Source organism: Tenrec ecaudatus, chromosome X (genome assembly GCF_050624435.1).
Source record: "Tenrec ecaudatus isolate mTenEca1 chromosome X, mTenEca1.hap1, whole genome shotgun sequence".
NCBI lineage: Eukaryota > Metazoa > Chordata > Mammalia > Afrosoricida > Tenrecidae > Tenrec > Tenrec ecaudatus.
The window spans coordinates 146,682,929-146,700,191 of record NC_134548.1 but is presented as its reverse complement, the minus strand read 5'-3'; the positions used below and the strand labels follow the sequence as shown (position 1 = coordinate 146,700,191).

The 17,263-nt window shown below is 38.2% G+C and overlaps 1 pseudogene; it reads right to left on the bottom strand.

Annotated features, from left to right (window-relative positions):
• Positions 1–738: 738 nt before the first annotated feature.
• On the bottom strand, positions 739–2,482 carry LOC142434289 (phosphoglycerate kinase 1-like; annotated as a pseudogene).
• Positions 2,483–17,263: the final 14,781 nt, after the last annotated feature.

Here is a 17,263-nt window from a genome sequence, read left to right as displayed (position 1 = left end):
ACTTGAGGCAATAGTGGTTTCCCCCATTTTGTTCAGACCAGTAAGTATCAAATTAAAAAAAATCTCAGATAATTTCCCTTATATTTGCATATTATTCAATAGCAATAACTTTGGCTTGAAGAGTAGATGGACTTCATTTTTATGATAATTGATGACTGGATGGACCAGTGCTTTATGACAAAAATCTGATCTGACTTACAGGTCCCTGTCTATGTAGCATATGTTTTATTATCTTCTGGGGAGGTCCCAGATAGGATGTCAGTTTGTAAACAACATCATTAAAATTTAAATAAAGCATCGCCAATTCATTGTCAAGTAAGCTCTAAGTTTCAAAATAACTCCCAAGCCAAATGCTGTGTTTCTTGTGGAAAACTTTATTTTTGGTGATGCATAAGTTAATAATTTCAAGATAAGCAATTCAAACCCACAGTCACTCTGTAGGAGAAGGATGAGCCTGTGTGTTCCTGTACAGATTTAGAGTCCCAGAAACTCTTTGTCTACTCTGTCCTACAGAATCACTGTCAGCCAGAATAGACTCAATAGCTATAAGTATTTTTTCTCTTGTATTTGGTCTTAACATATCATTAGAATTAGGAAAACAATTTCTGAATGTGTTTTCATGTTATTTTATGGATATAAATTTCTACTTCTCCCATCCCATTAATGTGTGAGATGAATAAATTCTTGATTGTTCACATTACAATATTAGCATTATTCTATATGGGATCGTTTACACTCTTTTTTTTCCAGTTTAAATGGACAACTTTATTGTTCCTTTAACAGATCATCGACTTGTTCCCCTACCTAACACTGGAGCTTCATCATCCTTCCATGCCAGTAATGAAACGGTAGCATAGCTAACCGGAGTAAGCTGCTTCAAGGGGACTAACACAGCCTACTTTAAGCGGCAAAACATATATATACACCTAGAAAGCACAAAGGGTTAGCCACTACAAATTTAAATGGAACTTGAACAATGTGGGAAAAGCCAAGGTGTGGTAAAGATGAGCTGAGGTTCTGTGCATCAGTTATGGGTTCCTGGTGCTTCATCTCTTGACATGAGACGATTTTCACTAATACCAAGTGGAGATATGAAAGAAAGCACTCAGTTGCCAGGACTGCACAGGAACCAAGGGCCAGCGAACACTAAACACTGCTGAGAGCATCCACCCCAGGAAGGACTTTACCTTCCAGGAGCTCCAGACTAGCACCACCCCCAGTGCTCACGTGGCTGACTTTGACCTCAGTGTTCCATTTGGCACAGCAAGTGGCAGTGTCTCCACCACCTATGATGGTGATGCAGCCCCTGGAAGTGGCTTTGACCACCTCATCCATGAGAGCTTTTGTTCCCCGGGCAAAAGCTTCCCATTCAAATACCCCCACCGGTCCATTCCACACAATCTGCTTAGCACGACCAACAGCCTCAGCATACTTCTTGCTGCTCTCAGGACCACAGTCCAAGCCCATCCATCCAGCAGGTATGCCGGAGGCCACAGTGGCTTGGCCAGTCTTGGCATTCTCATCAAACTTGTCCGCAGTGACAAAGTCAACAGGTAAGGTAATCTTCACACCATTCTTCTCCGCTTTGGACATTAGGTCCTTGACAATCTTTGCTCCCTCTTCATCAAACAGAGAAGTGCCAATCTCCATGTTATTGAGCACTTTAAGGAAGGTAAAAGCCATTCCACCGCCAATAATCATCTCATTAACTTTATCCAGCATATTATTGATCAGTTGGATCTTATCTGCAACTTTAGCTCCGCCCAGGATAGCCAGGAAGGGTTTCTCTGGGCTCTCCAAGGCCTTGGCAAAATAATTCAGCTCCTTCTTCATCAAGAAACCACCAGCCTTCTGTGGCAGATTCACTCCCACCATGGAACTGTGAGCTCGGTGAGCAGTGCCGAAAGCATCGTTCACATAGACATCCCCGAGCTTGGAAAGGGAAGCCTGGAAGGCTTCCACGTCGGCTGGCTTGGCTTTCACCTTGTTCCCAGAAGCATCTTTCCCCTTCCCTTCCTCCTCTACATGGAAGCGGAGGTTCTCCAGCAGGAGGACAGACCCAGCCGCTGGGTCAGCACAGGCTTTCTCTACCTCTGGGCCCACGCAGTCCTTCAAGAAAAGGACATCCTTGCCCAGCAAAGATCGCAGTTCTACAGCAACAGTCTCTAAGGATTATTTGTCAGGCATGGGGATGCCATCGGGGCGGCCCAGGTGGCTCATAAGAACAACTGACTTGGCTCCATTGTCCAAGCAGAACTTGATGCTTGGGATGGCAGCCTTGATCCTCTGGTTGTTTGTTATCTGGTTATTCTTCATAGGAACATTAAAGTCCACCCTCATGACCACGCGCTTCCCTTTCACGTCCAGCTTGTCCAGCGTAGGCTTGTTAGAAAGAGACATCTTGGCAATACAGAAGTGGCGAGTGGCTGGGAGCTAGGCAGCGGCAGCGGCAGAGCCCGGAAGCAGGACAAGCGAGGAGCACTCCGGCAGCGCATGGAAAGCGGAGCCCTCGTTTACACTCTTGTTGCTCAAAAGTGTGACCCAAATATTAGCAGCTTTGGAATAACTTGAAAAATTATTAGAAGTCTACACTCTCAGTCTCTGACTTAGATCAATTGAATTGTAATCTGTATTTCATCAAGATTTCCAAGAGAAATCATAAAGTTTGAAAACCATGGGTCTACACTGATTTGTCTCTTTAAACTGACTCATTTCACTTTTAGCTCCTTAGACTTGATTCCTGCTCCCTACTCATCTATCTTTGGGTTTGCTGTTTGTATGTATTTGTGTTCTCCCACGCATTTGAAATTCCATTTTTCAATATAGATGTTGATTTAACTCACCATATTTGTTTCTCTCTTTTTTATTTCAATACATAAATATATTCTGCATATTAGAAATCTACACCCCCAGAATCTCATTTCTTACCTGTGCATATTCATCTAGCTAGCATTTAGGTAGGCTACGTCAGCTCCCTATGAAAGAAAAGAACAGGAGAAAACCAATTTGGCAGCACCATAAAGGTTGTCTGAATTAGGAACGATCCTTGTTTACCTTTTTGTTTCTCTAGTCTTAATTTTCCCACAGTCATCTATTCCTTTTCACAGTAGAGGTTTCTTGTAGATATGCAGAGTACTTCTTTACTTCTGGACTCCTTTGTTTTATTTAATAATTCTCTCATTTCTGTATGTATACAGGGATGTGCTAGGGTAGGGAAAAAACAATAAATGATCCCAATGTCATTCTGATCTGACTGAGGAATGTGATAGTTCAAACTTTTGGCAAACCAATCAAGAATAAATGGCACAATGAAGGGGATGCAGAGTTTGCCTTCTTGTGCCATCCTCATCTTATCATGGCTACCAAACTGCCTCAGAGCTACTGTGTGAAATTTATTGCCATCAGTAGGTTAGCACCCTTATTCAACAGAGTGATAGTTTTAAGCAGTAGCCAGGCTTTATGGAAGTATGTGAGTTTGTGTATCATTGTGAATGAGGGGGAGTGCAGAGTAGAGACCCAAAACCCATCTGTAGGCAACTGGACATCCCTTACAGAAAGGTCATGGGGAGGAGATGAGCAGATCAGGGTGCAGTATAGCACTGATGAAACATACAACTTTCCTCTACTTCTTTAATGATTCCTCCCCTCCTCCCCACAATCATGATCTCAATTTTCCTTAAAAATCTGGCTAGAGTAGAGCATGTACACTGGTACAGATCAGAGCTAGAAACACAGGGAATCCAGGACAGATAAACCCCTCAGGACCAATAATGAGAGTAGAATTATCAGGAGTGTAAAGAGAAGGTGGGGGAGAAGGGAGGAACCAATCACAATGATCTACATATAACCCTCTTCCTGGGGGACGTACAATAAAAAAGTGGGTAAAGGGAGACGTCAGACAATGTACGACATGACAAAATAATAACAATTTATTAATTATCAAGAGTTCGTGAGGGAAGGAGGGTGGGGGGAGGGGGAAAATGAGGAGCTGAGACCAAGGGTTCAAGTAGAAAGCAAATGTTTTGAGAATGATGATGGCAACAAATGTACAAATGTTCTTGAGACAATGGATGTACATATTGATTGTGTTAAGAGTTGTACGAGCCCTTATAAAATTATTTTTTTAAAAACAATTATTCTTTGGCACAACATCCCCAACACACATCTTTGTTTCTTTCTTAGCACCATACAGAGTATAAATATTTCAGAAAACACCAAAGTCCTAAGGCTTGGAGTATGTGTGTGTGTGCTGTTTTCGTCAGTCTTAACTGTACCCCAAGATCCAACAACTGTGTTTAGCAAGCTTTATTTATATTATTTTTTTCATATGTTTGAAATGAACTTGTGTGTCACTAAATACTCCACCACTGCAGTTTTACTTTTCCTCCTTTTTTGAGTCACCGAGACCAATATTTAGATCTGAGTGGCAAGGTATCTGGAGGGCATCAAGTTTTGATTAAAATCAGTGAGAAATAAACTCATGCAGTGGAGAATGATCTTGAGTTTTTTAAAGATAAAACTGACTTGTAAGTGATTTTTTTTGACAACTGACCCCTATTTTTTGGAATCTGAAATAGGTTCATTTTTTATTAAAGAGTTCTTTTTGAACAATTTTGAAAGAGAAAAAAAGGCTGGTGAAAAGTATGGTGGGCAAAGAAACCCAAGGCCATCAGACAGATATCATTTTTTGACAGTAATCTTTATGTCACCTTTTACATCCTTGTTCTTCAGAGTGTAAATGAGAGAGTTCAGCATCGGGGCTACTGCTTCAAAGAACAATGAACTAATTTTAACTTTATTTTTGGGGGATTGAGAATGTTGGTACATGTACAAGAAGGCTTCTGTCCTATAGTATATGAGGACTATAGCAGTTAGGTTTTATGTCAACTTGACCCTGAGTGAACGTGAAGGGGTGGAGTCCTTTCAATCAGATGTGACTGGTGATTCTTACTTACGGGTATGACTGCTTTATAAGTGAGAAGCTGGGAACTTCTCTTCTTTCTTCTGTTCCTTTTCCTTCCTTCTAGCTGGAAATCTGTGCTGGTCACCAGGGGCAACCCCTTGTGGGATGCCTGATCCTGAGAGTTGTTGGCACCCAGCAATGTTTCCACTGACCTTGGATCCATGTGATTCTGCACCCATCGGCCTTTGATCCTCCTGCATGCCATTTCACCTTCCTGCATCATTGGTCTCAAGCTACATGTGTCTGAAGAGAGATCCAGCTACCATTGGACCCATTGACTTAAGTTGTACTGGCCTGGGATTTAAGCCTACTTATCCACATAAAATTCATTCCCTCTCTCTTTTTTAAATAAATTGCTTCATTGGGGGCTCTTACAGCTCTTGTAACAATCCACCTATCAATTATATCAAGCACATTTGTACATATGTTGCCACCATCATTTTCAAAACATTGTATTTCTACTTGAGCCCTTCTCTCTTTTCCACCCTCCCTCCTTCCCTCCCTCCCTCATAGTTTCATCCTGTGTGTGGTCTGAACAGATCAGTCACTCTCCACAGACTGTATCTTCAGTTAGTTCACTGCTTCATGCTGGCATGTTGCCCTTAAGGCTTGGCATAGCAGGTTGAGGTCTGGTCCCTCTCTCCCTTTCCTGTGGAGCCATAAACACTACTCCCTTTTTTGGTTCCCCCCCTTCCTTTTTAGTTGACTGCTATATGCATCCCTGGGTTGGGCCTCACCCCAGGAATTTATGCATTTAGTGCGAAAGCTCTTTCTTATAAGTACACGAGTATCATTAGAATTTGTTTTCTATATAACCCAAAGTAACACAAAGACCATGGTCAAATGGGAGCCATAAGTAGACAATCCCTTGAGTTTTGGCTTCTACAGAAATGATTGGACAGCCACTACAATACAGAAATAGGAGAGCAGAATGAATTCAAAATACAGGTTGCAAAGTAACACACCACTTGCAAACATTAGAGTCTACTTAGCTAGTACTCAAGAGCAAGTGAGTGTGAAAATTATGTGGAGCTCACATGTATTGACTATATTGTGGCTACAAAAGTTGACCAGTGTGACCAGGATAGGAATCACAGCCATTAAGAAAACACTGACCCAACCTCTTGGCACCAAAGTAGAGAGAGGTGCTCATTAGGACCAAGCAGCCACCATAAGAGAGTAAATATCTAATAATGGTCATTGTCCAAGAGAGAAGTACATGTAAGTAAAAAGTTTGGAATCAACAGAGAAAATACCCACAAAGGTTACAGAATAGATGAGCAACATTGCCTCAAAGAAGAGGAACTAAGACTCAGACTCTTTGAAGTGTTCCATCAAAATGAATTCCATCAGATACATCATTTTTACTTAACTTGCTAAAATTATAGTTTCTTCATGGAGAAAAAAAGGAAGATCTAGTATATGTGATGTGATATTATGAATGTATTAAAGAGGGACCATCTCTTGGAGAAGGATATCATGCTTGGTAAAGAAGAGGGCCAGTGAAAAAGTGAAAGGCCCTCGACAGATCTATTAGCACAGTGGCTGCAATAATTGGCTCAAACATAAGTATAATTTTGAGGACGATGCAGAACTGACTCGATAGCATCCAACAACACCAATAACATGTTAATGGGTAAGGATGCAATCTCCAGGAGTAGATAATATCTTGGATGCATATTTTTGAGACGTAAATAAAGATTATATGAGTGATCAGAAATTTACTCACATCACAAAAAAAGAAGACCCAGAAACAGAGAACATTTATTGAACCCAGGCTTTTTATGGTGGGAATATTTTATACACATGGGAAACCTAATGCCAAGACACATGAAACACTGGTCTCACTGCTGCTGAAAAGAGAAAAGGAATTTCAGTCTAAACTGTGAACTCACCCAGAGCAAAAACCCAAGCTCTTAAGCTGTGAGGGAGAGAATTTGTGTGTGTTAAAGCCCTCCTCTTTAGGTAACAAACACAGTGGCGAATACATCTGTAAAAAAAAACTCTGTACTTTTCCTTGTGCTTGAATGATTCTAGATGCTATTCGCTGCAAAGACACATAACTCAAACTCTATAAAAAAGAAAAGCTGCCCCTACTTCAGGAAATAAAAACTACCATTAAAAGTTTGTCTTAAAACAGTCCTTTAAGTGAAGTGTCAGCTAAGTCCACATGGAAGAAGCACAGCAGCCTTTGTGATCCAAGGATTTCAAATACCGTAATAAAACTCAAAAACGCAGGGTGCATTTCTGAGTTCCCAGTTTGTAGAAGGCTATGAAGGACTATGAAACCCCAAATCCAGGGAATGGATGAATGTGCTTTATACAATTGATGTATGTATATGTATGGATTGTGATAAGAGTTGTATGAGCCCCTAATAAAATGTAAAAAAAGAAAAGGAAAAAAAAAAGAAAAGAAAATGATTAGGACAAAGAATGTACAGATGTACTTTATACAATTGATGTATGTATATGTATGGATTGTGATACGAGTTGTATGAGCCCCTAATAAAACGTTAAAAAAAATAAAGAAAGAAGAACAAAAAAAATAAAGAAAGAAAAAGAAATAAAAAAATAAAAACCAATAAAAGGAAATAACCCCCCCCCAAAAAAAGAAACCCCAAATCCACTTGCAGATTCTCCATGTGGATCAAGCTGCTGGTTAATTCCCTTTTACCATTGGCTAGGGATGTGAATAGGCTTGCCGTCGGAGCACATTGAAAAATGAATTAATTCAGATGCTGTTAGTTTAAAATTTAACACATTATTTCTTCTCCCCTTTGATCTATTCAAATTTTATGCTAGTTTTTGTAATTTTCTTCTTTTCATTTAAGGTTTCTTTGTTTTATTTTGTTATATTGTATGTGGGGGTTATATATTCTTCATATGAAATCAAGGAAAGGTAAACTTATAGAGACAATAACTGGATTAACAGTTTCTTATGTTTATGACAGGGGGTGGGTAAAATGGGGAGGTAATAATTAGTAAAATAGTGAGTAAATTGTTTTAAATTTTTTTTGGTGATTGTTGTACAACTCTTTTTGATATGTATAAAAGTATGGAGTGTGAATCATTTGTCAATAAAGCTTAAAATTTAAAAATGACTGTGGTTTAGATATTGAGTACCTGATATTTTGGAGAACATTTTCTTAGGCACTGAAATGTAAGGAATAACATAAAAATCAAGGATTTAGACATTTAGTTGAGGGAGATTGAGAATGGATTTAACCCTGAAGAGGAATCAGAAATGTGCTAAGAAGATCACAGTGCCACCCTAATTTCATGCACCCCTTGCCCTACACAGCTGTGTTTGAATAACAACTCAAAGGGTCCATTTAAAATGTTGGAAAGAGTAAATAGTAAGAAAGTTCTGTATAAACGTGGCCATTTACTTGCTGTGTGGGCCAAGTGAACGATACTTTTATTATCTATGGAACAAGGGAAAAATACATACTCTTTCTACTAAAACTGTGAAAATCCAACAACATAATAGGTGTGAAATGTGAAAATTATAAAGATATAAGCACACAAGTGATTATTATTTTCAGAAGAAGGACTATACCCAAGTTCTTTCCACACAACCTCATTACCTCTTTTCTTTTTTTCCCTAACCCTAACCCTAACCCTAGCATCACCTCTTTTCAATATGTACAAATGTCTAGGTATTCAATACACCTACTCCTAATTTATCAACCTTGTTAGGTCCCAAAGACCAGATCATTATGCAAAAATAAAATCCCACTTCTGATCACAAAATAGAGGATGACTTTATAATAACTGCCAAATTATAGTTACACAAATACCAAACCACTAAGAATAATGGCCCAGAGAAGTTAACATTACTTTAACCATTTTTGGTAGCTTTACTCTTGTCTCAATCTAGGAATTTATTATTTCCAGACAAATATCATTAATCTGAAAAATAACATAGTAGTAGGTTTTTACTCTTGCTGTAAATGCAAAATGTTAGATAAAAATATAGTTGATAGGCTTGAGTTAGTATAATAGTATTTATAAACACTTTCTTTTATCTTCTAATGATTAGAAAACAAGATTAAGCATTTAAAACAAGACTAAGATTAAGGACCAGAGTTGGATAAACAGTTTCTTTAGCTGTTTTAGCCTAATCCCCACCATATCTGTATTCCTGTAAATAAGAGTATTCAATAGCCCATTCAATCTAATGACTAATTGTTTGACAGGAACACAGAGAAAAGTTTAAGGAAGTAGTACAGAGTGACATTGTCCACATCTTGAAAGTCATCTAAAATTAAATTTGGGAAACAATTTTCCTACTGAGGTTCCCTGGTTCAATTCCCACTGATCGATCAGTCAGGATTAAGTAAAAAATAACATTAAAAGTTGTAAGAAAAGAGAACCAATTTTAAATGTTCAATTTAAATAATTCTTTATAAATTGAAAAAAGAGGAAGCCTGACACTTCTTTATATAAGACTTGCTACAAGAAAAATAGTTAACAATGTATATAGCCTGAATTATGTGGAAAGAACTCTAAAATTATAGGTGCTTTGAATAGGAGAGGATTCTGCCCATGGTACAGCCTTAACTCTATTTATACTCACAGACTTGAAAAATAAGAGGTATTTGGGCCAAGCTCACAGTCATAGGTTAATCTGAACTGACTCATGAGGATGGGGAGATGTGGAAGCAGAATGAAAGCTGCTCTCAGAAGGAATATTTTTGCACAAACACTCTTGAACTTTACAAGAAAGTAAGACAATTTTCATAACATTTTTGTAAATTAGGTCCAGGATAGGACAACTATAGATTAAAGGTTGTGTGACTTACAGCTACATAAGTAATGTTCATTGTTTCCCTACATTTCTATATAAACATCCTCACTTTCTGCACTTTAGAGAAATTTGCAATTATGCAAGTAATTGCCAAACTGTAGTTGTAATTTCTTCCAATAAATGTCTCTTTAAATTTTTAAGTGTCTTTTAAAATTCTTACTCTTAGACATTTTCTGGTGTCAGAAGTGGGATTCAAAGTACATTATCTTCAGTAACGCTAGGGGCATTATGAATTTAGTATCCTGGTATCAGGGGGGATCTCATTTGGGCTCCCTGTGTCCTCAGATTCCCCCAAATCATTCCAAGTAAAAATCCTCTTGAACGAAGCTTTAATTCTTTCAATTGACACTCTTTAAGATTTATTGTTGGATTTCTTTTCATACTTTCACTTTCAGCTTACAGTCTAAATATTTTTGATGAGTTCGTTGCCGAATTTAATTTGGTGGGACTGGCACTGTGAAACTCTCATGTCTTAAAGTATGACCTTGCCAGAATAAGGATTTCCATGCTTTAGGTTTCAAATCATCGTTTTATTTAAAACGCACATTTCAGGTCTCAGCACATTTCGGTTTCAGTGAGTTTCCAGGTTTCAGTAACATATGTGTTCACTGATTTAGCAAAGTCGTAAACTCTAGCTTTACGCTCTCACACTTCTGGTCTCTTTTGAGTGAACACTTTGCTTCTCATACCTGCTTAATTTTGCAACATTGGCATGCCCTTTTAAAGACAGTTGGCAGAATTATAAATTAGCTGAACATAATCAAGAGCTACAATGTCACATCTCTGTTCAATCCATTCAAGCTACCTAAATACCTTTTGCTCTTTTTCCTTCAACTGCTCCTTTATAGCCTCCCCTACCTTAGTTCTTCTAATAATGCTCTGAACGTCCTCATACTTTGATTCTAAAAGAAACTACTGAAGAATTAAGCCCATTGTGGAAATATATTTTAAACTTGGTACTGCAAGCTCTAGGATGGATCCTAGAGAAACTCCTAATGTTCCTGGCATATCCTTTGACCCTTGAACATGCACAGAATTACAGTCTTTGTTACCATTTATTGGTTACACTTAGGAAAATCAATAATTTACTTGGACAGTAATACCTCAGAAATTTTTTGAGGCTCCATCTTTCCTCATGCTGATATGCAGCCATTGCAATTTAAAAGTAATCTAAATTTTTATTATAGTGTGTAAACACTTTATTAATATTTTCCATCCCTTGCCAGCTTTGTTTTGAAGATAGAACAATTTTATTGCACCAGTAAGGAGTTGATGGACATAAAATTTCTAATAACTAAAAAAATCTGTGGCTTAATTAAACCTCTCTGTTGAGCCTCACTATTTGGATTTTTGAACACCTTTTGACTCCTTACAGAAATTATTAGAAATAACCTATAGACAAGACAGCTAAACAAGCTGCTTCTCCGATTACGCTTGTGCTTATCCTAAGTGAAGGGACCCCGGTAATGCTATTGAATTAGGGATTGGGTTGCTAATGAAAAAATTGTTCAAAACTATGAGAGAAACATGAGGCTTTTTACTCTTTTAAAGATTTTGAGTGTCAGAAACCCTATATAGGATCATTATAAGTCAGAATCAACATGACAGCAGTGAGTTTGGTTAGTTTTTAAAATGTTGTATTTGTTAGGTGCCACTGAGTCAGTTTCGACCCATAGCGATCCTATGAACAATAGAGTGCAATACTGATGGTCTTGCACCTTCTTCACAATTGGTCCCATGCCTAAGCACATCATTGCAGCCACTGGGTCAATCCATCTTGTTGAAGACCTTGCTCTATTCACTCTCACCCCCACTTTAAATGATAAAGGAAATGATTTCTTTGAATAGTTTTTTGATTAGTAATGGTAAAGAATAAACTTTAGAAATGCATTTAAAACACCTACAATTAGCCCAAGCAGAAGAAATGGTAAAGGCCAAATTGTTTATTAAAAATAATAAAAGTTAAAATAATAATTTAGTTATCTCTTGTCTTTTAAAATAGCTAGGCTAACTTATACACATATAAATGAATTACAATGAATAGACTCTTCTTATTCTGCCACCAATCCCCAAATCCTTACTGCCACCCAGTGGATTACAATTCATAGCTACAATATATGGGATTTCTGAGATTGTAAATAGTTATTGGAGCACATTTCTCCTAATTTCCTGCAGAGCAACTGGTGGATTTGAACTGCTGGCCTTGCACTTAATATCCAAATGTCTACCCTAGTACCAGTTTAACTCACTGCCATAGACTTGATTCGACTTGATTCTGATGCAAAGCAACCCTGTTGAACAGAGTAGATTTGCTCCTGTGGATTTCTGAGACTGTAACTCTTTACGAAAAAGGCTTAGTGGCATAGTGGTTATGCGTTGGGCTGTTAACTTCAAGGCCGGCAGTTTGAAACTACCAGCTGCTCCACGGGAGAAAGACGGGTTTTCTTCTCTCATCAAGAATTATTGTCTCAGAAACTCATAGGGATGATTGACACCGACCTATAGGATCACTGGGAGTTGCCATTGACTCGATGGCAGTGTTTGGTTCTGGTTTAACTCTTCACAAGAGTAGAAAGTTTGCTATTTGTCTTGCAACGTGGAACCACTATGCCACTAGAGTTTCATTCCAGCACTAACGGAATCCTTTATTATGCCATAGAGTAAAGATATAGATATTTAGATTTAATATGCTCACTTTTATTACTTAATAAAATTTGACTGTAAAATATGTATTACAGACAAGAAATGTAAAGGTTCATTCTAAGATAATTTGTTTGATATCATCAAAGTTCTTATTTGCTGGTAACTAAAAGATTAACAGGTTAATTTAGAATTGAAGAAATTTGAGTTTTATTGACATATAATTCACCATACAATTCAATGTAAAGGTTTTGCAACCCTATTGAAAACTTGTTCGATCATCACTACAATCTATTTTAGAATAAATTTTCAATCTTTTCCCCTAAAAAACCATTTTATTTGGACCTCTTACAGATATCATATCATTCCATAGTTCAGTGACATCAAGCTGTATTGTATAATTCTATTACAGTTTCTCAACAATTTCTTCCTTCTTGAACTCCTTGATATCAACTCCCCTTTACCTCCCTCTCCCCGACAGTACCCACTAGCAACCCTTATTCTGCTTGTCTCTGTAGGTTCATCAATCTTGGGTTTCATATAATGAATAATAGGAACATATGACAATTCAAGAGGGCTAGACAATGACAAAATACATCAGCGATAACCCTCAATATAAACTAAACAAAACCTACAAGAAGTATTGAAAACCAGATCAGGCCAAAGTGTAAAGTAACAAGGTTTTAATTATTAAATCAGGTTTATCATTTGATCCCCTATAGTCATCTCTCCAATACTCTCTGTTTGGTAGTCAGTTTACTGCCATCCCTCGATTATGGATCGAGGGAAATCACCAGAGGCTTATTCCCTGTGTAGATCTCACAAAAGTATCTTGAGCTCCCAGAATCTCACATTTAAGTTCTGATACTACTCCTTCCTTGGCTTCAGATTGTATGATCTACAATCCTTCATTCACTGACATTGGTGTACTTCTTCCATGTGGACTTGGTTGACATCTCACTTAGATGGCTCTGCTTATTTGGAGACCAGCCTTTAAGACCCCAGACTCTATGTTATATGATAGCCGGGTACTATCTAATTTCTTCAGCACATTTTGCTCTAGCGTCCATATCTTCTGTGTGTTCTTCCTGAGGGCAAGTATCCAGCAGGGCCATGATGTAAGAACCAATTGTTCTAAAATTGAAGCTAGAAGTGTGAACCCCCAACCCACTTAATGTGAGCCCCCAACCCATTCCTGTATCTATGTTTTTTTTCCCAATCTGCCTTTGGCTGTCTTTAGAGACCTCCCTGTTAATTTATGGTAGAGAGTCGTATCAATCATCTCCTTGGAGCATAAAAATGTCCCATTATTATTGTCCTAGAATAGCCTTCTATGAATTTTTAAAGCATTGTTGAGGGAAGGATATTGGGCCAGTGTAGTCTAACTACCTATCACAATAGCAGAATTAATCACTGAACAGAATAAACCTTTTGTGGCTGGGCACTATTTACACAAACAATGGGTGTTGGTTGTCAGGGAATATTTACAACAATCTGCACTGAAAATGTCAGTCACAGGTTTGCCAGAATAATGTATATCTTAATACAGCATTAGGGAAGTGATATTGTAAGTCAATGTTTGTCTACCTACTGACAGTTCAGTACTCTTTATCTTCTGCTACTTCACAATTCAAGAATTTTCAGCCTTAAGTCTTCAGGTTACAGGTAGGTGCTTGAGGTAGGGCCCAGTTCATTTGATCTTTCTTTTGTGACCTTTGGAGAGTTTTATGTGCTTTGCACATCCAGGATTCAATGCCCCAGTGTTCTAGGACACTTGGCCTTAGTCCCCAGGGAATGTCCAGAAACTCAGGCCAATATGGCTTATTCTGTGCATACTACCAGGAATTCCCCGCCCCCTTTAGAACTCTTAAAAGTATTTTTGGCCATTTGCCCCCCACTTAGAGATCAGTCCTCCCTGTTTTCCTACCAAAAAATATTCACTTGTCTTTTCTCAATATCACTGGTCCCTTACCCTTCTCCTGACTTGACTTTCCCATCAGTATCCTTAATCTATCTGATAAGGGATGTTTACTTTTCTGGGGGGACCTCTTCATAACTCTGCATGGCCATCACCAAGTAGTCAACAACCCCTCCTTCTCCTATGACAGTTTTATCCCAGCTGACATGAGAAACCCTCCACCAAAGTGACCTTCAAGATACACATCTAAAGAGGATGGTGTATGGTTCATTGGTGCCATTTAGGCTCTCTACCAGGCTGTCTGCCCACCCTGGAAAGCAGACTCGATGGACTGCAAGCCTGACCTTGTGACCCTCCTGTTGCTTATCCTTACAGCAGGGGAGTCAGACAGAGTACTTGTCCTTTTGTGCTTGACTAACTTGACTGAGCATAACGACTTCCAGATCCTTCCATGTCAGAAGGTGTTTCATAGTTTCGTCGCTCTTTTTAAGGGATACATATTATTCCATTGTATGTATGTATATATATACATATATATATGGTTTTTTTAATCCAATCTTGTACTGATGGGAATTTACTGTTTCTCATTTTTTGCTGTTTCCCACTTCTTGCTATTGTGAACTATGCTTCAATGAACATGGGGGAGCCTATGTCTCTTCATGCTGTGTTTATTTTTTGGAGGATGTGTCCAGTAATGGTATTGCTGGGTCATATGATAATTCTATTGCCATCTGTTTTAGGAATCTCCACATTGCTTCACACAGTGGTTGTACATATATACAAACCCACCAGCAATATTACAAGAGTTCTGATCTCTCCACGCCTTCCTCAGAATTTGTTGTTCTCTATTTTTTGTTTTGTTTTTAATTGGGCTACTGTTATGGTTATTAGATGGTATCTCGTGGTTGTTTTGCCTTGCATTTCGTGGCTGGCTAGTGAACAAGATCATTTTCTCATGTGTTTATTTAGCCATTCAGGTGTCATATTTTATGAATTGTCTACTTAGATCCTTTGCCCACAGTCTCAGAGGTTTATTACCTTTTTCTTGTTGGAGGCTTGTAGTGTACCGTAGATTTTAGTAAGCAGTCCTTTGTCTATTATCTCATTGCTAAATATGTTTTCCCAATCTGTAGACACTTGTTTTACTCTTTTGATGAATTCTTTTGATGGAAAAAAGTGTTTTATTTTTAATGGGTGAGCTAGTTAACGTTTATTGTGTCAACCTGGCTGATAAACAACATGTGAGGTTAATTGAAGGGCAAATTGATAAATGGCTCAGTCATCCTCACCTTTCTACTTCTCGGGTCTCTTGCTTTCAGATGGTCAGATCACGGTGCAGCTGCCTTAGCCAGTTCCCTGCTTCAGCTGGCAAGGCTTACTTCCTGCAAGACATCCCTGAAGAGAACCCACATGGACCTACTCTGATGCAGCCCTGGGTGTTGGAGCAGCTGCGTAGAGACCCCTGCCAGTACTGATATGCTTATATGTTCACTGATTCGGCTTTCCTCCTGCAGTCGGCATCATTGCGTGTGCTTTGTGATATGGAGGAATACATTGTGGATCAGTGTCCAACATATGGCCTAATGTTGGACTTGTTGGCTTGGGCAACACTGGGTTGGAATGTTTTCTTGATGTGCACTTACCCTTTATATAAACTCTCATACATATGAGTTTCTGTGGACTTGTTTCTCTGGATGTACCCAGACTAACACAATGGTCTCATTTATCTTTTCTGTCTTCCATGGTGTGTGCTTCCTTTGTTACATCTTGTAGCCCATGTATGCCCTGCACTACAGCTCTTAGATTTGTCTCAATTTCTTCTTTTTTTGTCTCATTTTTTCCTTGGTAATCCTGATAGCTTTGGGTTTTACATTTAGGTCTTTGATCCACCTTGGATTTGGTTTTGTTTAGAGGGTGAATTATGGTTTTTGTTTTATTCTTCTGCAGATAGATACTTAGCTTTTCCAGCATCCTTTAATTGGAGGAGGCATATTACCTTCCTATTTAATGTCTTTGTCGAAAATCAGTTGTTTGTAAGTGGATGTTTTCATTTCTGGGTTTTCTTTACTGTTACTTTGATCTATCTATCATTATATCAGTACCAGGCTGTTTTGACAACTGTGGCAATGTAGTGGGTTTTAAGGTCAGGTAGTGTAAGACCACCTAATTTGTTCTTCTTTTTGAGAAGATCTTTACTTATCCTCAGCTTCTTTCTTTTCATATGAAGTTGGTAATTCATTTTTAAAATTAATTTAAAGAATGATGTTGGAATTTAGATGGAAGTTGCACTGATCTTGTATATTGCTTTAGGTAGTGTAGACATTTTCATGATATTGAGTCTTCCTATCTATGAATATGGAATTTTCTTCCATTTGTGTAGGTCTTTTTTGGGCTTCTTTTACTAATGCTCTGCAGTTTTCTTTGTACAAGTCTTTTGTTTCTTTCGTTAGGTTTATTCCTAAGTATTTCGCTTTTGTGTGGCTGTTGTAAATGGCATTGTTTTCTTGATGTCTTTTTCAGGATTCTCAATCCTAGTATATAGGAAACTAATTTATTTCTGCGTGTTAATCTTCTATCCTGCTACTCTACTAAACTCCTCCATTGTTTTCAACAATCCTCTTGTGGACATCTCAGGATTCTTTATGTATAAAATCATATCATCTGCAAATAGCAAAAGTCTCACTTTTTCTTTGTCCAGTTTGCTGTTGTCTTATCTTTCTGGCTAGGACTTCCAGCATGATGTTGAAAAAGGGTGGGGATAAGGGACATTCTTGTGGGGTTCCTTGATTCAGTGGACATGTTTCAGCATTTCTCCATTGAATTTAATATTGGCTATTAGTTTTTCATTTATGGCCTCTATTGTGTTGAGTATTTTCCCTTCTAATCCTATCTTCTTGAAAGCTTTTATTAAGACTGGGTTTTTGATATTTCC